General features: G+C 60.5%; 6 long non-coding RNA genes across 6 annotated transcripts; all 6 read left to right on the top strand.

Annotated features, from left to right (window-relative positions):
• Window positions 1-548: 548 nt before the first annotated feature.
• On the top strand, window positions 549-2,861 carry LOC135417225 (uncharacterized). The gene is made up of 2 exons (XR_010431970.1): window positions 549-986; window positions 1,146-2,861. It is a non-coding gene; the product is annotated as an uncharacterized LOC135417225 (long non-coding RNA).
• A 78-nt stretch (window positions 2,862-2,939) lies between these two features.
• LOC135417224 (uncharacterized) lies at window positions 2,940-3,953 on the top strand. The gene is made up of 2 exons (XR_010431969.1): window positions 2,940-3,134; window positions 3,294-3,953. It is a non-coding gene; the product is annotated as an uncharacterized LOC135417224 (long non-coding RNA).
• An 836-nt stretch (window positions 3,954-4,789) lies between these two features.
• LOC135417223 (uncharacterized) lies at window positions 4,790-5,638 on the top strand. Its single transcript, XR_010431968.1, has 2 exons — window positions 4,790-5,253; window positions 5,412-5,638. It is a non-coding gene; the product is annotated as an uncharacterized LOC135417223 (long non-coding RNA).
• A 2,323-nt stretch (window positions 5,639-7,961) lies between these two features.
• On the top strand, window positions 7,962-9,834 carry LOC135417222 (uncharacterized). The gene is made up of 2 exons (XR_010431967.1): window positions 7,962-9,447; window positions 9,607-9,834. It is a non-coding gene; the product is annotated as an uncharacterized LOC135417222 (long non-coding RNA).
• A 702-nt stretch (window positions 9,835-10,536) lies between these two features.
• Window positions 10,537-12,261, top strand: LOC135417221 (uncharacterized). Its single transcript, XR_010431966.1, has 2 exons — window positions 10,537-11,875; window positions 12,034-12,261. It is a non-coding gene; the product is annotated as an uncharacterized LOC135417221 (long non-coding RNA).
• Window positions 12,262-12,643: 382 nt separating this feature from the next.
• LOC135417220 (uncharacterized) lies at window positions 12,644-14,368 on the top strand. The gene is made up of 2 exons (XR_010431965.1): window positions 12,644-13,982; window positions 14,141-14,368. It is a non-coding gene; the product is annotated as an uncharacterized LOC135417220 (long non-coding RNA).
• The last annotated feature ends 6,615 nt before the right edge of the window (window positions 14,369-20,983 follow it).

Genomic DNA, 20,983 nt, shown 5'->3' with positions numbered 1-20,983 from the left:
TCTGAGGCCCCTCTGGCCTCTGCAGAGCCCGGGGCAGGGCTGAGGCTCTGCTCTCCTGCCCAGAGGGAGGGATGGCTCCCCACGCGTTGGCTGCACAGAGCCTGCTCCCTCTTCTGGGACGTTCCCCCTTTGTGTTTTTGTCTTTGTCGGTGTGAGTGAGCAAGTGAGCTTGTGTTTTATCCCCCATAGCAAAAGTGAGGCTAGTGTAGCTTAGACTTCCCAGGAGGGAAAGAGGGGCTCTGTGCAGCATACCCACCCGGGGGGTGCCCTCTGAACCCACGGGTGGAGACAGGGCCCAGCCTTGCCCCTTCTTCCCCAGGACAGAGCGAAGCCCGTTAGTGGCGGTGCAGGCACCGTGACCCGCCTGTAGCCAGGGCCTGGGCGTGTGCCTGCGCTGCGGGGCTGCCTGTCCTGCTGGTGATGTGCCAGCGTGATCCCCCCCCCCGGCCTTAGGCCGTCAGGCCACTGTTGGGAGTGCCGGGCCTCGGGGGCGGCCCTGTAAGTGGGGCTTTGTGCGTCCCCCGTGCCCGGCGGGCGGTTGGGAAGGGACCCCCTGTAACCAGGCGAGTGTCCCGTGGGGTCCCCACCCTTTCACAGGCGTGGGGCTGGGCGTGTGCCCTCCCTGTCCTCGGGGGAAGGCCGAGCTCCGTGGCTCCCTGGGTGTGAACCCGCCTGTAAGCAGGGTCCGGGTCTGGGAGCCTTTGTGCTCCCTCAGCTGGCAGCCTGTGCGGGGCGACCGCCCCGTTAGCGGGGAGCGGGTCAGATGCCCCCGAAGCGGAGAGAAGGAGCCTCCGCGGGCCTTTGGGCCCAGGGCTGCCCTGTAAGTCGGGGCCAGTGCCCTGGAGTCCCGGGCACTTTGCGCTCCAGGCAGCGGCCGGAGCCCCCCGTAAGCAGGGGTGCAGCCTCTTTGGCCACTGCTTTGCATGCCCAGCTGCCTTTGCCCAGAGGGCCCGGCTCCCAGCAGCGGATGGGACTGCGTCGCTCTGGTGAGACCCAAGTGAAGTTTGCAGGGGTTTGTGGAGCTGGGGGGGGCCTGTGGGTGGGTAGTGGCTTGGAGATCTCCCTCTGGGGGTGTAGGGACGGGTTTCCTTCTTGGGGAGGAGCTGGTGTTTCTCAGGCTCAACTGTGTCCTCCTGCCTTGGCAGAAGCCGTCGGAGAAGAAAGAAGACACAGGAGTGGAACTTCGAGGCAAGAGCGAAGAAGAGGAGCAGCAGCGTCGAGCTCAAGAGGGGGCACGACAGGGACCCTCTGGGCAAATGCACCTCCCTGGCCCCCCCCGGGCAGGGATCCGTAAGAGTCCAGCGGGCACCTTCAGGCTGCCCCGGCTGGCTTTGCGCTGGGCGACCTCCCTGTAAGCAGGGCTGGGTCTTTGATTTGCTTTGCTGGCCTTTGGCCATGGCGCTCCTTTGGCTGCCCGGAGAGAGGGGCAACCCTGTAAGGAGGGTGAGAGCCCCCATCTCCGCACCCGAGGGGGGAAACGGAGCTCTCCCGACCCCCAGCCCACCCTGTAAGCAGGGTAGGGCTTTTCCTGACCCCCAGCCCGCCCTGTAAGCAGGGCAGGGCTTTTCCTGACCCCCAGCCCGCCCTGTAAGCAGGGCAGGGCTTTTCCTCACCCCCTGCCCGCCCTGTAAGCAGGGCAGGGCTTTTCCTGACCCCCAGCCCGCCCTGTAAGCAGGGCAGGGATTTTCCTGACCTCCAGCCCGCCCTGTAAGCAGGGCAGGGCTTTTCCTGACCCCCCAGCCCGCCCTGTAAGCAGGGCAGGGCTTTCCTGACCCCCAGCTCGCCCTGTAAGCAGGGCAGGGCTTTTCCTGACCCCCAGCCCGCCCTGTAAACAGGGCAGGGCTTTTCCTGACCCCCAGCCCGCCCTGTAAACAGGGCAGGGCTTTTCTGACCCCCAGCCCGCCCTGTAAGCAGGGTAGCGCTTTTCCTGACCCCCAGCCCGCCCTGTAAGCAGGGCAGGGCTTTTCCTGACCCCCAGCCCGCCCTGTAAGCAGGGCAGGGCTTTTCCTGACCCCCAGCCCGCCCTGTAAGCAGGGCAGGGCTGTTCCCCCCTGGCACCTTTGTGCCTGCTTAAGCCCCCTGGCCAGAGTGACCCCCTGTAGCTGGGGCGTGTCACGGCCTTGGTCCCTGGGCCAGTTGTGAGCCCCTCAGTGTGCTGAGGCCCCTCTGGCCTCTGCAGAGCCCGGGGCAGGGCTGAGGCTCTGCTCTCCTGCCCAGAGGGAGGGATGGCTCCCCACGCGTTGGCTGCACAGAGCCTGCTCCCTCTTCTGGGACGTTCCCCCTTTGTGTTTTTGTCTTTGTCGGTGTGAGTGAGCAAGTGAGCTTGTGTTTTATCCCCCATAGCAAAAGTGAGGCTAGTGTAGCTTAGACTTCCCAGGAGGGAAAGAGGGGCTCTGTGCAGCAACCGGGGGGTGCCCTCTGAACCCACGGGTGGAGACAGGGCCCAGCCTTGCCCCTTCTTCCCCAGGACAGAGCGAAGCCCGTTAGTGGCGGTGCAGGCACCGTGACCCGCCTGTAGCCAGGGCCTGGGCGTGTGCCTGCGCTGCGGGGCTGCCTGTCCTGCTGGTGATGTGCCAGCGTGATCCCCCCCCCCCGGCCTTAGGCCGTCAGGCCACTGTTGGGAGTGCCGGGCCTCGGGGGCGGCCCTGTAAGTGGGGCTTTGTGCGTCCCCCGTGCCCGGCGGGCGGTTGGAGGGACCCCCTGTAACCAGGCGAGTGTCCCGTGGGGTCCCCACCCTTTCACAGGCGTGGGGCTGGGCGTGTGCCCTCCCTGTCCTCGGGGGAAGGCCGAGCTCCGTGGCTCCCTGGGTGTGAACCCGCCTGTAAGCAGGGTCCGGGTCTGGGAGCCTTTGTGCTCCCTCAGCTGGCAGCCTGTGCGGGGCGACCGCCCCGTTAGCGGGGAGCGGGTCAGATGCCCCCGAAGCGGAGAGAAGGAGCCTCCGCGGGCCTTTGGGGCCCAGGGCTGCCCTGTAAGTCGGGGCCAGTGCCCTGGAGTCCCGGGCACTTTGCGCTCCAGGCAGCGGCCGGAGCCCCCTGTAAGCAGGGGTGCAGCCTCTTTGGCCACTGCTTTGCATGCCCAGCTGCCTTTGCCCAGAGGGCCCGGCTCCCAGCAGCGGATGGGACTGCGTCGCTCTGGTGAGACCAAGTGAAGTTTGCAGGGGTTTGTGGAGCTGGGGGGGGCCTGTGGGTGGGTAGTGGCTTGGAGATCTCCCTCTGGGGGTGTAGGGACGGGGTTTCCTTCTTGGGGAGGAGCTGGTGTTTCTCAGGCTCAACTGTGTCCTCCTGCCTTGGCAGAAGCCGTCGGAGAAGAAAGAAGACACAGGAGTGGAACTTCGAGGCAAGAGCGAAGAAGAGGAGCAGCAGCGTCGAGCTCAAGAGGGGGCACGACAGGGACCCTCTGGGCAAAATGCACCTCCCTGGCCCCCCCCGGGCAGGGATCCGTAAGAGTCCAGCGGGCACCTTCAGGCTGCCCCGGCTGGCTTTGCGCTGGGCGACCTCCCTGTAAGCAGGGCTGGGTCTTTGATTTGCTTTGCTGGCCTTTGGCCATGGCGCTCCTTTGGCTGCCCGGAGAGAGGGGGCAACCCTGTAAGGAGGGTGAGAGCCCCCATCTCCGCACCCGAGGGGGGAAACGGAGCTCTCCCGACCCCCAGCCCACCCTGTAAGCAGGGTAGGGCTTTTCCTGACCCCCAGCCCGCCCTGTAAGCAGGGCAGGGCTTTTCCTGACCCCCCAGCCCGCCCTGTAAGCAGGGCAGGGCTTTTCCTCACCCCCAGCCCGCCCTGTAAGCAGGGCAGGGCTTTTCCTGACCCCCAGCCCGCCCTGTAAGCAGGGCAGGGCTTTTCCCTGACCCCCAGCCCGCCCTGTAAGCAGGGCAGGGCTTTTCCTGACCCCCCAGCCCGCCCTGTAAGCAGGGCAGGGCTTTTCCTGACCCCCAGCCCGCCCTGTAAACAGGGCAGGGCTTTTCCTGACCCCCCAGCCCGCCCTGTAAACAGGGCAGGGCTTTTCTTGACCCCCAGCCCGCCCTGTAAGCAGGGTAGCGCTTTTCCTGACCCCCAGCCCGCCCTGTAAGCAGGGCAGGGCTTTTCCTGACCCCCAGCCCGCCCTGTAAGCAGGGCAGGGGCTTTTCCTGACCCCCAGCCCGCCCTGTAAGCAGGGCAGGGCTGTTCCCCCCTGGCACCTTTGTGCCTGCTTAAGCCCCCTGGCCAGAGTGACCCCCTGTAGCTGGGGGCGTGTCACGGCCTTGGTCCCTGGGCCAGTTGTGGAGCCCCCTCAGTGTGCTGAGGCCCCTCTGGCCTCTGCAGAGCCCGGGGCAGGGCTGAGGCTCTGCTCTCCTGCCCAGAGGGAGGGATGGCTCCCCACGCGTTGGCTGCACAGAGCCTGCTCCCTCTTCTGGGACGTTCCCCCTTTGTGTTTTTGTCTTTGTCGGTGTGAGTGAGCAAGTGAGCTTGTGTTTTATCCCCCATAGCAAAAGTGAGGCTAGTGTAGCTTAGACTTCCCAGGAGGGAAAGAGGGACTCTGTGCAGCAACCGGGGGGTGCCCTCTGAACCCACGGGTGGAGACAGGGCCCAGCCTTGCCCCCTTCTTCCCCAGGACAGAGCGAAGCCCGTTAGTGGCGGTGCAGGCACCGTGACCGCCTGTAGCCAGGGCCTGGGCGTGTGCCTGCGCTGCGGGGCTGCCTGTCCTGCTGGTGATGTGCCAGCGTGATCCCCCCCCCCGGCCTTAGGCCGTCAGGCCACTGTTGGGAGTGCCGGCCTCGGGGGCGGGCCCTGTAAGTGGGGGCTTTGTGCGTCCCCCGTGCCCGGCGGGCGGTTGGAGGGACCCCCTGTAACCAGGCGAGTGTCCCGTGGGGTCCCCACCCTTTCACAGGCGTGGGGCTGGGCGTGTGCCCTCCCTGTCCTCGGGGGAAGGCCGAGCTCCGTGGCTCCCTGGGTGTGAACCCGCCTGTAAGCAGGGTCCGGGTCTGGGAGCCTTTGTGCTCCCTCAGCTGGCAGCCTGTGCGGGGCGACCGCCCCCGTTAGCGGGGAGCGGGTCAGATGCCCCCGAAGCGGAGAGAAGGAGCCTCCGCGGGCCTTTGGGCCCAGGGCTGCCCTGTAAGTCGGGGCCAGTGCCCTGGAGTCCCGGGCACTTTGCGCTCCAGGCAGCGGCCGGAGCCCCCTGTAAGCAGGGGTGCAGCCTCTTTGGCCACTGCTTTGCATGCCCAGCTGCCTTTGCCCAGAGGGCCCGGCTCCCAGCAGCGGATGGGACTGCGTCGCTCTGGTGAGACCAAGTGAAGTTTGCAGGGGTTTGTGGAGCTGGGGGGGCCTGTGGGTGGGTAGTGGCTTGGAGATCTCCCTCTGGGGGTGTAGGGACGGGGTTTCCTTCTTGGGGAGGAGCTGGTGTTTCTCAGGCTCAACTGTGTCCTCCTGCCTTGGCAGAAGCCGTCGGAGAAGAAAGAAGACACAGGAGTGAACTTCGAGGCAAGAGCGAAGAAGAGGAGCAGCAGCGTCGAGCTCAAGAGGGGGCACGACAGGGACCCTCTGGGCAAATGCACCTCCCTGGCCCCCCCCGGGCAGGGATCCGTAAGAGTCCAGCGGGCACCTTCAGGCTGCCCCGGCTGGCTTTGCGCTGGGCGACCTCCCTGTAAGCAGGGCTGGGTCTTTGATTTGCTTTGCTGGCCTTTGGCCATGGCGCTCCTTTGGCTGCCCGAGAGAGGGGCAACCCTGTAAGGAGGTGAGAGCCCCCATCTCCGCACCCGAGGGGGGAAACGGAGCTCTCCCGACCCCCAGCCCACCCTGTAAGCAGGGTAGGGCTTTTCCTGACCCCCCAGCCCGCCCTGTAAGCAGGGCAGGGCTTTTCCTGACCCCCAGGCCCGCCCTGTAAGCAGGGCAGGGCTTTTCCTCACCCCCAGCCCGCCCTGTAAGCAGGGCAGGGCTTTCCTGACCCCCAGCCCGCCCTGTAAGCAGGGCAGGGCTTTTCCTGACCCCCAGCCCGCCCTGTAAGCAGGGCAGGGCTTTTCCTGACCCCCAGCCCGCCCTGTAAGCAGGGCAGGGCTTTTCCTGACCCCCAGCCCGCCCTGTAAGCAGGGGCAGGGCTTTTCCTGACCCCCAGCCCGCCCTGTAAGCAGGGCAGGGCTTTTCCTGACCCCCAGCCCGCCCTGTAAGCAGGGTAGCGCTTTTCCTGACCCCCAGCCCGCCCTGTAAGCAGGGCAGGGCTTTTCCTGACCCCCAGCCCACCCTGTAAGCAGGGCAGGGCTGTTCCCCCCTGGCACCTTTGTGCCTGCTTAAGCCCCCTGGCCAGAGTGACCCCCTGTAGCTGGGGCGTGTCACGGCCTTGGTCCCTGGGCCAGTTGTGGAGCCCCTCAGTGTGCTGAGGCCCCTCTGGCCTCTGCAGAGCCCGGGGGCAGGGCTGAGGCTCTGCTCTCCTGCCCAGAGGGAGGGATGGCTCCCCACGCGTTGGCTGCACAGAGCCTGCTCCCTCTTCTGGGACGTTCCCCCTTTGTGTTTTTGTCTTTGTCGGTGTGAGTGAGCAAGTGAGCTTGTGTTTTATCCCCCATAGCAAAAGTGAGGCTAGTGTAGCTTAGACTTCCCAGGAGGGAAAGAGGGGCTCTGTGCAGCAACCGGGGGGTGCCCTCTGAACCCACGGGTGGAGACAGGGCCCAGCCTTGCCCCTTCTTCCCCAGGACAGAGCGAAGCCCGTTAGTGGCGGTGCAGGCACCGTGACCCGCCTGTAGCCAGGGCCTGGGCGTGTGCCTGCGCTGCGGGGCTGCCTGTCCTGCTGGTGATGTGCCAGCGTGATCCCCCCCCCCGGCCTTAGGCCGTCAGGCCACTGTTGGGAGTGCCGGGCCTCGGGGGCGGCCCTGTAAGTGGGGCTTTGTGCGTCCCCCGTGCCCGGCAGGCGGTTGGAGGGACCCCCTGTAACCAGGGCGAGTGTCCCGTGGGGTCCCCACCCTTTCACAGGCGTGGGGGCTGGGCGTGTGCCCTCCCTGTCCTCGGGGGAAGGCCGAGCTCCGTGGCTCCCTGGGTGTGAACCCGCCTGTAAGCAGGGTCCGGGTCTGGGAGCCTTTGTGCTCCCTCAGCTGGCAGCCTGTGCGGGGCGACCGCCCCGTTAGCGGGGAGCGGGTCAGATGCCCCCGAAGCGGAGAGAAGGAGCCTCCGCGGGGCCTTTGGGCCCAGGGCTGCCCTGTAAGTCGGGGCCAGTGCCCTGGAGTCCCGGGCACTTTGCGCTCCAGGCAGCGGCCGGAGCCCCCTGTAAGCAGGGGTGCAGGCCTCTTTGGCCACTGCTTTGCATGCCCAGCTGCCTTTTGCCCAGAGGGCCCGGCTCCCAGCAGCGGATGGGACTTGCGTCGCTCTGGTGAGACCAAGTGAAGTTTGCAGGGGTTTGTGGAGCTGGGGGGGGCCTGTGGGTGGGTAGGTGGCTTGGAGATCTCCCTCTGGGGGGTGTAGGGACGGGGTTTCCTTCTTGGGGAGGAGCTGGTGTTTCTCAGGCTCAACTGTGTCCTCCTGCCTTGGCAGAAGCCGTCGGAGAAGAAAGAAGACACAGGAGTGGAACTTCGAGGCAAGAGCGAAGAAGAGGAGCAGCAGCGTCGAGCTCAAGAGGGGGCACGACAGGGACCCTCTGGGCAAATGCACCTCCCCTGGCCCCCCCCGGGCAGGGATCCGTAAGAGTCCAGCGGGCACCTTCAGGCTGCCCCGGCTGGCTTTGCGCTGGGCGACCTCCCTGTAAGCAGGGCTGGGGTCTTTGATTTGCTTTGCTGGCCTTTGGCCATGGCGCTCCTTTGGCTGCCCGGAGAGAGGGGCAACCCTGTAAGGAGGGTGAGAGCCCCTCATCTCCGCACCCGAGGGGGGAAACGGAGCTCTCCCGACCCCCAGCCCACCCTGTAAGCAGGGTAGGGCTTTTCCTGACCCCCAGCCCGCCCTGTAAGCAGGGCAGGGCTTTTCCTGACCCCCAGCCCGCCCTGTAAGCAGGGCAGGGCTTTTCCTCACCCCCCAGACCCGCCCTGTAAGCAGGGCAGGGCTTTTCCTGACCCCCAGCCCGCCCTGTAAGCAGGGCAGGGCTTTTCCTGACCCCCAGCCCGCCCTGTAAGCAGGGCAGGGCTTTTCCTGACCCCCAGCCCGCCCTGTAAGCAGGGCAGGGCTTTTCTGACCCCCCAGCCCGCCCTGTAAGCAGGGCAGGGCTTTTCCTGACCCCCCAGCCCGCCCTGTAAGCAGGGCAGGGCTTTTCCTGACCCCCAGCCCGCCCTGTAAGCAGGGTAGCGCTTTTCCTGACCCCCAGCCCGCCCTGTAAGCAGGGCAGGGCTTTTTCCTGACCCCCAGCCCGCCCTGTAAGCAGGGCAGGGCTTTTCCTGACCCCCAGCCCACCCTGTAAGCAGGGCAGGGCTGTTCCCCCCTGGCACCTTTGTGCCTGCTTAAGCCCCCTGGCCAGAGTGACCCCCTGTAGCTGGGGCGTGTCACGGCCTTGGTCCCTGGGCCAGTTGTGGAGCCCCTCAGTGTGCTGAGGCCCCTCTGGCCTCTGCAGAGCCCGGGGCAGGGCTGAGGCTCTGCTCTCCTGCCCAGAGGGAGGGATGGCTCCCCACGCGTTGGCTGCACAGAGCCTGCTCCCTCTTCTGGGACGTTCCCCCCTTTGTGTTTTTGTCTTTGTCGGTGTGAGTGAGCAAGTGAGCTTGTGTTTTATCCCCCATAGCAAAAGTGAGGCTAGTGTAGCTTAGACTTCCCAGGAGGGAAAGAGGGGCTCTGTGCAGCAACCGGGGGGTGCCCTCTGAACCCACGGGTGGAGACAGGGCCCAGCCTTGCCCCTTCTTCCCCAGGACAGAGCGAAGCCCGTTAGTGGCGGTGCAGGCACCGTGACCCGCCTGTAGCCAGGGCCTGGGCGTGTGCCTGCGCTGCGGGGCTGCCTGTCCTGCTGGTGATGTGCCAGCGTGATCCCCCCCCCCCGGCCTTAGGCCGTCAGGCCACTGTTGGGAGTGCCGGGCCTCGGGGGCGGCCCTGTAAGTGGGGCTTTGTGCGTCCCCCGTGCCCGGCAGGCGGTTGGAGGGACCCCCTGTAACCAGGCGAGTGTCCCGTGGGGTCCCCACCCTTTCACAGGGCGTGGGGCTGGGCGTGTGCCCTCCCTGTCCTCGGGGGAAGGCCGAGCTCCGTGGCTCCCTGGGTGTGAACCCGCCTGTAAGCAGGGTCCGGGTCTGGGAGCCTTTGTGCTCCCTCAGCTGGCAGCCTGTGCGGGGCGACCGCCCCGTTAGCGGGGAGCGGGTCAGATGCCCCCGAAGCGGAGAGAAGGAGCCTCCGCGGGCCTTTGGGCCCAGGGCTGCCCTGTAAGTCGGGGCCAGTGCCCTGGAGTCCCGTGCACTTTGCGCTCCAGGCAGCGGCCGGGAGCCCCCTGTAAGCAGGGGTGCAGCCTCTTTGGCCACTGCTTTGCATGCCCAGCTGCCTTTGCCCAGAGGGCCCGGCTCCCAGCAGCGGATGGGACTGCGTCGCTCTGGTGAGACCAAGTGAAGTTTGCAGGGGTTTGTGGAGCTGGGGGGGGCCTGTGGGTGGGTAGTGGCTTGGAGATCTCCCTCTGGGGGTGTAGGGACGGGGTTTCCTTCTTGGGGAGGAGCTGGTGTTTCTCAGGCTCAACTGTGTCCTCCTGCCTTGGCAGAAGCCGTCGGAGAAGAAAGAAGACACAGGAGTGGAACTTCGAGGCAAGAGCGAAGAAGAGGAGCAGCAGCGTCGAGCTCAAGAGGGGGCACGACAGGGACCCTCTGGGCAAATGCACCTCCCTGGCCCCCCCCGGGCAGGGATCCGTAAGAGTCCAGCGGGCACCTTCAGGCTGCCCCGGCTGGCTTTGCGCTGGGCGACCTCCCTGTAAGCAGGGCTGGGTCTTTGATTTGCTTTGCTGGCCTTTGGCCATGGCGCTCCTTTGGCTGCCCGGAGAGAGGGGCAACCCTGTAAGGAGGGTGAGAGCCCCCATCTCCGCACCCGAGGGGGGAAACGGAGCTCTCCCGACCCCCAGCCCACCCTGTAAGCAGGGTAGGGCTTTTCCTGACCCCCAGCCCGCCCTGTAAGCAGGGCAGGGCTTTTCCTGACCCCCAGCCCGCCCTGTAAGCAGGGCAGGGCTTTTCCTGACCCCCAGCCCGCCCTGTAAGCAGGGCAGGGCTTTTCCTGACCCCCAGCCCGCCCTGTAAGCAGGGCAGGGCTTTTCCTGACCCCCAGCCCGCCCTGTAAGCAGGGCAGGGCTTTTCCTGACCCCCAGCCCGCCCTGTAAGCAGGGCAGGGCTTTTCCTGACCCCCAGCCCGCCCTGTAAGCAGGGCAGGGCTTTTCCTGACCCCCAGCCCGCCCTGTAAGCAGGGCAGGGCTTTTCCTGACCCCCAGCCCGCCCTGTAAGCAGGGCAGGGCTTTTCCTGACCCCCAGCCCGCCCTGTAAGCAGGGCAGGGCTTTTCCTCACCCCCAGCCCGCCCTGTAAGCAGGGCAGGGCTTTTCCTGACCCCCAGCCCGCCCTGTAAGCAGGGCAGGGCTTTTCCTGACCCCCAGCCCGCCCTGTAAGCAGGGCAGGGCTTTTCCTGACCCCCAGCCCGCCCTGTAAGCAGGGCAGGGCTTTTCCTGACCCCCAGCCCGCCCTGTAAGCAGGGCAGGGCTTTTCCTGACCCCCAGCCCGCCCTGTAAGCAGGGCAGGGCTTTTCCTGACCCCCAGCCCGCCCTGTAAGCAGGGTAGCGCTTTTCCTGACCCCCAGCCCGCCCTGTAAGCAGGGCAGGGCTTTTCCTGACCCCCAGCCCGCCCTGTAAGCAGGGCAGGGCTTTTCCTGACCCCCAGCCCACCCTGTAAGCAGGGCAGGGCTGTTCCCCCCTGGCACCTTTGTGCCTGCTTAAGCCCCCTGGCCAGAGTGACCCCCTGTAGCTGGGGCGTGTCACGGCCTTGGTCCCTGGGCCAGTTGTGGAGCCCCTCAGTGTGCTGAGGCCCCTCTGGCCTCTGCAGAGCCCGGGGCAGGGCTGAGGCTCTGCTCTCCTGCCCAGAGGGAGGGATGGCTCCCCACGCGTTGGCTGCACAGAGCCTGCTCCCTCTTCTGGGACGTTCCCCCTTTGTGTTTTTGTCTTTGTCGGTGTGAGTGAGCAAGTGAGCTTGTGTTTTATCCCCCATAGCAAAAGTGAGGCTAGTGTAGCTTAGACTTCCCAGGAGGGAAAGAGGGGCTCTGTGCAGCAACCGGGGGGTGCCCTCTGAACCCACGGGTGGAGACAGGGCCCAGCCTTGCCCCTTCTTCCCCAGGACAGAGCGAAGCCCGTTAGTGGCGGTGCAGGCACCGTGACCCGCCTGTAGCCAGGGCCTGGGCGTGTGCCTGCGCTGCGGGGCTGCCTGTCCTGCTGGTGATGTGCCAGCGTGATCCCCCCCCCCGGCCTTAGGCCGTCAGGCCACTGTTGGGAGTGCCGGGCCTCGGGGGCGGCCCTGTAAGTGGGGCTTTGTGCGTCCCCCGTGCCCGGCAGGCGGTTGGAGGGACCCCCTGTAACCAGGCGAGTGTCCCGTGGGGTCCCCACCCTTTCACAGGCGTGGGGCTGGGCGTGTGCCCTCCCTGTCCTCGGGGGAAGGCCGAGCTCCGTGGCTCCCTGGGTGTGAACCCGCCTGTAAGCAGGGTCCGGGTCTGGGAGCCTTTGTGCTCCCTCAGCTGGCAGCCTGTGCGGGGCGACCGCCCCGTTAGCGGGGAGCGGGTCAGATGCCCCCGAAGCGGAGAGAAGGAGCCTCCGCGGGCCTTTGGGCCCAGGGCTGCCCTGTAAGTCGGGGCCAGTGCCCTGGAGTCCCGGGCACTTTGCGCTCCAGGCAGCGGCCGGAGCCCCCTGTAAGCAGGGGTGCAGCCTCTTTGGCCACTGCTTTGCATGCCCAGCTGCCTTTGCCCAGAGGGCCCGGCTCCCAGCAGCGGATGGGACTGCGTCGCTCTGGTGAGACCAAGTGAAGTTTGCAGGGGTTTGTGGAGCTGGGGGGGCCTGTGGGTGGGTAGTGGCTTGGAGATCTCCCTCTGGGGGTGTAGGGACGGGGTTTCCTTCTTGGGGAGGAGCTGGTGTTTCTCAGGCTCAACTGTGTCCTCCTGCCTTGGCAGAAGCCGTCGGAGAAGAAAGAAGACACAGGAGTGGAACTTCGAGGCAAGAGCGAAGAAGAGGAGCAGCAGCGTCGAGCTCAAGAGGGGGCACGACAGGGACCCTCTGGGCAAATGCACCTCCCTGGCCCCCCCCGGGCAGGGATCCGTAAGAGTCCAGCGGGCACCTTCAGGCTGCCCCGGCTGGCTTTGCGCTGGGCGACCTCCCTGTAAGCAGGGCTGGGTCTTTGATTTGCTTTGCTGGCCTTTGGCCATGGCGCTCCTTTGGCTGCCCGGAGAGAGGGGCAACCCTGTAAGGAGGGTGAGAGCCCCCATCTCCGCACCCGAGGGGGGAAACGGAGCTCTCCCGACCCCCAGCCCACCCTGTAAGCAGGGTAGGGCTTTTCCTGACCCCCAGCCCGCCCTGTAAGCAGGGCAGGGCTTTTCCTGACCCCCAGCCCGCCCTGTAAGCAGGGCAGGGCTTTTCCTCACCCCCAGCCCGCCCTGTAAGCAGGGCAGGGCTTTTCCTGACCCCCAGCCCGCCCTGTAAGCAGGGCAGGGCTTTTCCTGACCCCCAGCCCGCCCTGTAAGCAGGGCAGGGCTTTTCCTGACCCCCAGCCCGCCCTGTAAGCAGGGCAGGGCTTTTCCTGACCCCCAGCCCGCCCTGTAAGCAGGGCAGGGCTTTTCCTGACCCCCAGCCCGCCCTGTAAGCAGGGCAGGGCTTTTCCTGACCCCCAGCCCGCCCTGTAAGCAGGGTAGCGCTTTTCCTGACCCCCAGCCCGCCCTGTAAGCAGGGCAGGGCTTTTCCTGACCCCCAGCCCGCCCTGTAAGCAGGGCAGGGCTTTTCCTGACCCCCAGCCCACCCTGTAAGCAGGGCAGGGCTGTTCCCCCCTGGCACCTTTGTGCCTGCTTAAGCCCCCTGGCCAGAGTGACCCCCTGTAGCTGGGGCGTGTCACGGCCTTGGTCCCTGGGCCAGTTGTGGAGCCCCTCAGTGTGCTGAGGCCCCTCTGGCCTCTGCAGAGCCCGGGGCAGGGCTGAGGCTCTGCTCTCCTGCCCAGAGGGAGGGATGGCTCCCCACGCGTTGGCTGCACAGAGCCTGCTCCCTCTTCTGGGACGTTCCCCCTTTGTGTTTTTGTCTTTGTCGGTGTGAGTGAGCAAGTGAGCTTGTGTTTTATCCCCCATAGCAAAAGTGAGGCTAGTGTAGCTTAGACTTCCCAGGAGGGAAAGAGGGGCTCTGTGCAGCAACCGGGGGGTGCCCTCTGAACCCACGGGTGGAGACAGGGCCCAGCCTTGCCCCTTCTTCCCCAGGACAGAGCGAAGCCCGTTAGTGGCGGTGCAGGCACCGTGACCCGCCTGTAGCCAGGGCCTGGGCGTGTGCCTGCGCTGCGGGGCTGCCTGTCCTGCTGGTGATGTGCCAGCGTGATCCCCCCCCCCGGCCTTAGGCCGTCAGGCCACTGTTGGGAGTGCCGGGCCTCGGGGGCGGCCCTGTAAGTGGGGCTTTGTGCGTCCCCCGTGCCCGGCAGGCGGTTGGAGGGACCCCCTGTAACCAGGCGAGTGTCCCGTGGGGTCCCCACCCTTTCACAGGCGTGGGGCTGGGCGTGTGCCCTCCCTGTCCTCGGGGGAAGGCCGAGCTCCGTGGCTCCCTGGGTGTGAACCCGCCTGTAAGCAGGGTCCGGGTCTGGGAGCCTTTGTGCTCCCTCAGCTGGCAGCCTGTGCGGGGCGACCGCCCCGTTAGCGGGGAGCGGGTCAGATGCCCCCGAAGCGGAGAGAAGGAGCCTCCGCGGGCCTTTGGGCCCAGGGCTGCCCTGTAAGTCGGGGCCAGTGCCCTGGAGTCCCGTGCACTTTGCGCTCCAGGCAGCGGCCGGAGCCCCCTGTAAGCAGGGGTGCAGCCTCTTTGGCCACTGCTTTGCATGCCCAGCTGCCTTTGCCCAGAGGGCCCGGCTCCCAGCAGCGGATGGGACTGCGTCGCTCTGGTGAGACCAAGTGAAGTTTGCAGGGGTTTGTGGAGCTGGGGGGGCCTGTGGGTGGGTAGTGGCTTGGAGATCTCCCTCTGGGGGTGTAGGGACGGGGTTTCCTTCTTGGGGAGGAGCTGGTGTTTCTCAGGCTCAACTGTGTCCTCCTGCCTTGGCAGAAGCCGTCGGAGAAGAAAGAAGACACAGGAGTGGAACTTCGAGGCAAGAGCGAAGAAGAGGAGCAGCAGCGTCGAGCTCAAGAGGGGGCACGACAGGGACCCTCTGGGCAAATGCACCTCCCTGGCCCCCCCCGGGCAGGGATCCGTAAGAGTCCAGCGGGCACCTTCAGGCTGCCCCGGCTGGCTTTGCGCTGGGCGACCTCCCTGTAAGCAGGGCTGGGTCTTTGATTTGCTTTGCTGGCCTTTGGCCATGGCGCTCCTTTGGCTGCCCGGAGAGAGGGGCAACCCTGTAAGGAGGGTGAGAGCCCCCATCTCCGCACCCGAGGGGGGAAACGGAGCTCTCCCGACCCCCAGCCCACCCTGTAAGCAGGGTAGGGCTTTTCCTGACCCCCAGCCCGCCCTGTAAGCAGGGCAGGGCTTTTCCTGACCCCCAGCCCGCCCTGTAAGCAGGGCAGGGCTTTTCCTCACCCCCAGCCCGCCCTGTAAGCAGGGCAGGGCTTTTCCTGACCCCCAGCCCGCCCTGTAAGCAGGGCAGGGCTTTTCCTGACCCCCAGCCCGCCCTGTAAGCAGGGCAGGGCTTTTCCTGACCCCCAGCCCGCCCTGTAAGCAGGGCAGGGCTTTTCCTGACCCCCAGCCCGCCCTGTAAGCAGGGCAGGGCTTTTCCTGACCCCCAGCCCGCCCTGTAAGCAGGGCAGGGCTTTTCCTGACCCCCAGCCCGCCCTGTAAGCAGGGCAGGGCTTTTCCTGACCCCCAGCCCGCCCTGTAAGCAGGGTAGCGCTTTTCCTGACCCCCAGCCCGCCCTGTAAGCAGGGCAGGGCTTTTCCTGACCCCCAGCCCGCCCTGTAAGCAGGGCAGGGCTGTTCCCCCCTGGCACCTTTGTGCCTGCTTAAGCCTCCTGGCCAGAGTGACCCCCTGTAGCTGGGGCGTGTCACGGCCTTGGTCCCTGGGCCAGTTGTGGAGCCCCTCAGTGTGCTGAGGCCCCTCTGGCCTCTGCAGAGCCCGGGGCAGTGCTGAGGCTCTGCTCTCCTGCCCAGAGGGAGGGATGGCTCCCCACGCGTTGGCTGCACAGAGCCTGCTCCCTCTTCTGGGACGTTCCCCCTTTGTGTTTTTGTCTTTGTCGGTGTGAGTGAGCAAGTGAGCTTGTGTTTTATCCCCCATAGCAAAAGTGAGGCTAGTGTAGCTTAGACTTCCCAGGAGGGAAAGAGGGGCTCTGTGCAGCAACCGGGGGGTGCCCTCTGAACCCACGGGTGGAGACAGGGCCCAGCCTTGCCCCTTCTTCCCCAGGACAGAGCGAAGCCCGTTAGTGGCGGTGCAGGCACCGTGACCCGCCTGTAGCCAGGGCCTGGGCGTGTGCCTGCGCTGCGGGGCTGCCTGTCCTGCTGGTGATGTGCCAGCGTGATCCCCCCCCCCGGCCTTAGGCCGTCAGGCCACTGTTGGGAGTGCCGGGCCTCGGGGGCGGCCCTGTAAGTGGGGCTTTGTGCGTCCCCCGTGCCCGGCGGGCGGTTGGAGGGACCCCCTGTAACCAGGCGAGTGTCCCGTGGGGTCCCCACCCTTTCACAGGCGTGGGGCTGGGCGTGTGCCCTCCCTGTCCTCGGGGGAAGGCCGAGCTCCGTGGCTCCCTGGGTGTGAACCCGCCTGTAAGCAGGGTCCGGGTCTGGGAGCCTTTGTGCTCCCTCAGCTGGCAGCCTGTGCGGGGCGACCGCCCCGTTAGCGGGGAGCGGGTCAGATGCCCCCGAAGCGGAGAGAAGGAGCCTCCGCGGGCCTTTGGGCCCAGGGCTGCCCTGTAAGTCGGGGCCAGTGCCCTGGAGTCCCGGGCACTTTGCGCTCCAGGCAGCGGCCGGAGCCCCCTGTAAGCAGGGGTGCAGCCTCTTTGGCCACTGCTTTGCATGCCCAGCTGCCTTTGCCCAGAGGGCCCGGCTCCCAGCAGCGGATGGGACTGCGTCGCTCTGGTGAGACCAAGTGAAGTTTGCAGGGGTTTGTGGAGCTGGGGGGGCCTGTGGGTGGGTAGTGCCTTGGAGATCTCCCTCTGGGGGTGTAGGGACGGGGTTTCCTTCTTGGGGAGGAGCTGGTGTTTCTCAGGCTCAACTGTGTCCTCCTGCCTTGGCAGAAGCCGTCGGAGAAGAAAGAAGACACAGGAGTGGAACTTCGAGGCAGGAGCGAGGAAGAGGAGCAGCAGGTGGGACTGCGCCGTGAGTCACCATGGTGAGTCCAAGTGAAGCTTGGAGAGTTTTGGGGCGGGGAGGAGCCTGGGTGGGGAGGGGCTTGGAGTTGTGCCTCCGGGGTCATGGGGTCTGGGTTGCCTTGGTATGTTGTGTCCCTTTAAGGCTTCGCTCTCTGTAGAGGGTGTATTAGTCCCTATGCAAATCTAGCAGGTTTTGTGACCCAAAATTTCAGCGTATAGAAGTCTGAGAAATGCAGAGTTCCAAATCATTTCACTTAAGGCACCCTGTAATGAGATCTAATCAACTTTGAACACCTAGGGTTGAAATTTCCCCCTCCTTTCCATATATGGGTTTTTGTTATACTCCCGGGACAGTCTTCAATTTGTTATTGTTAAACAAGTGATGTCATCCCCAACTAACTAAAATGATTGGAAGTGCTAGAAATAAGTATTATAGTAAAGGTTGAAACAGTACTTTCATGCTGAAAATACGCAAGATTTTGCTTTTATAACAAATACATAATCCTGCAATGTAAATACCAGGTGGCTCCCAGCCACCACATAGGTACTGACTGGCCACAGAAAAATTTTTCACTCCATAAATAATTGAGCGAACATGGCAAATTCCATCCTGCAGTTTCTCACCTGTAAAACATAGGCTGTAACTAGTCAAAGTTATTTGACATCTAGGAAGAAAGGGTTGTAGACAAGAACAACATATTTTCTTTAAATATCTTCTATACTACCTATATCCGGGCAAAACACAGTTCTGCATTTACAACATGCAGGGTGTTGAGGACAATGACTGACTGCCAAGAATTGCAGGGAGGACCTTACAAGGCTGTGTGGCTGGTCAGTATCACAGTAGCTGAAATTCACTCTGAATAAAGGCAGGCTACATGCACCAGAAAAAGTCTTAACTTCAAATGTCCATAAGGTTCTGAACTGACAATTGTGATTCAACAATAAGAATATATGATAGATCCAAGAGAGAATTAGGTTACTGCTCATTATCAATTAAGGAAGCAAATAAACTTTTAACAATTTTTAGGAAGGAAGAGAAATAAAACAGAACTAAGCACCGTGCCTTTGAATAAATGTATGATTCACCTATATTTTTAATAATTCTGCAGCTCTGGTCTCATTTTAGGAGAATATGGTCAAACAGAAAAGACGAGTAAGGATAATGCACATCAGTGCAAAGAACTGCCTATGCAAGAACATCTCAGCTTGGAAAAGAGAACTAAGAGAGAATGCACAAGTCTATCCACAAGCAGATGGAAAAGAGTGAAAGGGCATTGATTCCCATGGCATCATTTGTTCACCAATTCTCAGAAATATAGGTGACAACAACCGAAATTCAGCTAGGGATGGAAAGTTTCAGCACTGGTGAGAAAACGTGGAACTCACTGCAAGGGCTGCGAGGGATGTTTAGAGGTTACAAGGGCGGAGTGGGAAAGTGCACAGAGAAGACATTCTGTGGAGGTTACTACAAGAAATATCCAGCTCAGGAAATACCCTGAGCTGAAAACTGTTGGAAAATGAGAAGTAGAAGGGGTAGCAACATACTGCCTTTTTCTGACTGGGCAACCACTGTCAGAAGCAGGAAACTGGACTAGAGGGACCTTAAGTTGACCCAATAGGACATTCCTATGTTGCTGGCTTTACCTCACAGCATGCAGCTATAGATTTCCAATAGCTCAGTGCAGGTAACATAAATCTAGAAACCAGGGCGGCTTCGATGGTACTGACTGTCATATCTGTTCATTCAACCCTACGATGCTTCTTAAGAGAGCCCTGACACATAAACCCATTGAGTGTCCCATGCAAATACAAGCATATATGTGTGTGTGTATTGGGATGAGCAGGGGAGGGGCTACCCACAACTTCACCACCATGCAGATATCATAAGTGATCTAATTCACTTCCATTTACTCTTCTTGTTGTTGTGGATTAACTTCAACAGAGATAGGAAATGGTTTCAGTGCAAACTGGAATATGGCCAAGCAAGAACAAGAGATTGTGAAGAAAAGAAAGTCTTCAGCAGCCCAGGCTGCCATTTCTCAGTAAAAGCCACAGAACCCCTGGGACAATCATCCCCAGAACACGAATTTAGTATCAACATGGCTTGCCAAAAAAGCAGAACTGCTGGCTTTTAGCATGCACAGAGGTACAGTGCTCCAAGCCTCACTTCCAAAGTATACAACTAACTTGTACCTATAGAACCAATAGTCTCAAGTCTCTCTTACCTCATCAAACCATGCACTGCAAGAATGTCATCTTACTCCAAAAATTATTTTTTGTAAGATATCCATTTTTTTAAAATAAAAATCTCCATTAACATTCACTTATTTCCCTGGCTTATTTTCTTCTTCCTAAGCACTCCCTCCTTTGGATAACTCTAAGGGCTGTAGAGTGATTGTTAAAGCAATTGTCATTTCAAAATTAACATATCTTCATACATATGTTCACAGCTGCCATGGAGTGCCTCACAAATTTGCACATCATCTTTTTATGTGGGCTATGATGCTCCATAAGGATAAAGATGGTGAAAAATTGCACAAGACTCCCTTGGGACTCCTTCTGCTCCTGTGGACTGTGGAATGAGATAGGGAAGAATTATCACTGCCCTCTGAAGTGGCCAAAAACATATCTTTCATGCAGTAGTAAACAAAGCCCTGTAATTGCAGTAAGATGACAATGCTGGTAATTCTTAGAGATGTCCCAAGCACTAAGCATTGCAGGACTGGATCCCACATTTGCATTGTCTTTGATTTTTACTATTTTCTACAGCTCATTAAAACTTAACTTCATAGAAGTCTGAATAGAAGTCATATACATGTTAAAATACAGTAATTTATATCTGCCTTAAAATGTTACAATAAAAGCATATTTCATCAATTTACAGTATTTCAGTTCTATTGGCTTGAGAAGACCAAGACTGAATCATTACATGCAGCGTGACTAAGCATTAAAATTTGGTTGTCCAAAAATCCTGAGCCTCCAAACTTGCTTTGGAACTATGTGATTTTGAAGCATTGAGGTTAATTTGTCATTTCTACCTGTTGAGCAAAACCTGAGAGGGAGTAAATGCAGGTGTGTGGTCTGCCCAGCTGCTGGGGTTTGTCTCCTCTGCAGCACAAGCTAATTCCTTCTGGAACTGAAGGCCTTGTGGTGTTGCCAGTAAGTTTAACCTCAATAAAATCTATGTGCCAGAGTAGTTTTTAAAAGGCTCTAAACAAACAGTTACACCTCCCAAAAAATAGTGGAGACCAGATCAATAGGTAGCCTTTGTTACTATAACATGCCCTTTTCTAGTTAAAAAAGGACAGGACTTTGCTTATTCTTAATTTTTTCAGAATATTGCCACCCATAACTCACTTCACTTTCTTGTACACTAGAAGTTTTCTGTATCCAGCACTGACTCTCTCTGGATCCTTTGCTAATACTTTGAATTAATTCTTAAATTAGTTCCTCCTTGCTTCTCTTAAATTTTAGGTGAGGAACGAGAGTTGATCCCAGCTACTACTCAAGGCAAGAATAAAAAACTTTGTGTGACCATTTGGAACTCTCACCCAATTATCATAATCATACTTTCTAATTTTTTTAATAAAACTAAAAATCCATATCTAAACAAAAGCTTTATTCCTCTATCAGAAATGAAACTTTATTCATAGTTATTAACCATTATAGCAGACATACCCCTTATATAAATATCTATAAAGTAATGAGTCTTTCCTGGAATAAGATGCATATTAATTAGATCCTACAGCACTTGAGAGACTTTGGTTCAATTCCCACCAGTAAGGTCAGGAAATGCATCCACAGTAGTTAGCAGCTAGTTTCAAAATCTCAATGCACCGAGCACGATGGGGTCATTCAGTGGAGCAGGTACCCCAAGGGAAAGGTAAAACAAGAGCCAGGGATTATTTCACAGCACTGAACTGGTATGCTGCAGGAGTGATGGACTTTGAGAGCAGAAAAGCTTACCAGCATCCTGTCCTTGTGGCCCACTCTCATTAAGAAGAATGTAGCTTGTGAAGCAATTAATTGGATGATATGGGCTGGAAAAAGCTGAGGAAATTGTGTGCGCATGTGTGTATCTATACAGCGGGAGACACTAATGTAAGAGGACAACGTGACCATATCCACACTAAAACAGCCCTGCACCGTTACATGTGGGACTAGGAAAAAACCTGTGGCTGGGTGGAACAGGCACCTGCATTTACTGCCTCTACCTACTCAACAAAATAATGGCACATCCCTGGAAGTGTTCAAAAGGCACGTGGATGTGGCACTTGGGGATATGGTTTAGCAGTGAACATGGTGGTGCTGGGTTAATGGTTGGAATCAATGATCTTAGAGGTCTTTTCCAATCTTAATGATTCTACGAGTCTATGATCTCTGTGAGACATCGAAGCTCCAGTGCTGAGCAGGGTAAAATAATGCAAAAAGCCTTCTACCCACTTGAATTTTAAATTCAGATGATTCACAATTATGGGAAGATGCATTAAATATCTCATCTTTACCCATGGACTGCTAATGAACCAGGCTCTAAACACCAGAAAATTTCATGAAGAATATGGAATTTCCATGGAAACAAGATTTTGTGAACACCTCCATGCTATCAAGTGAGGTTTGATGGTCTTTTTAGTATAAATTCTGTTATTCTATCAGTTGTG

This window comes from Pseudopipra pipra, chromosome 7 (assembly GCF_036250125.1).
Source record: "Pseudopipra pipra isolate bDixPip1 chromosome 7, bDixPip1.hap1, whole genome shotgun sequence".
NCBI classification, from domain to species: domain Eukaryota; kingdom Metazoa; phylum Chordata; class Aves; order Passeriformes; family Pipridae; genus Pseudopipra; species Pseudopipra pipra.
Note: the sequence above shows the minus strand (reverse complement) of the source record. Positions and strands in the feature narration are given on the sequence as shown.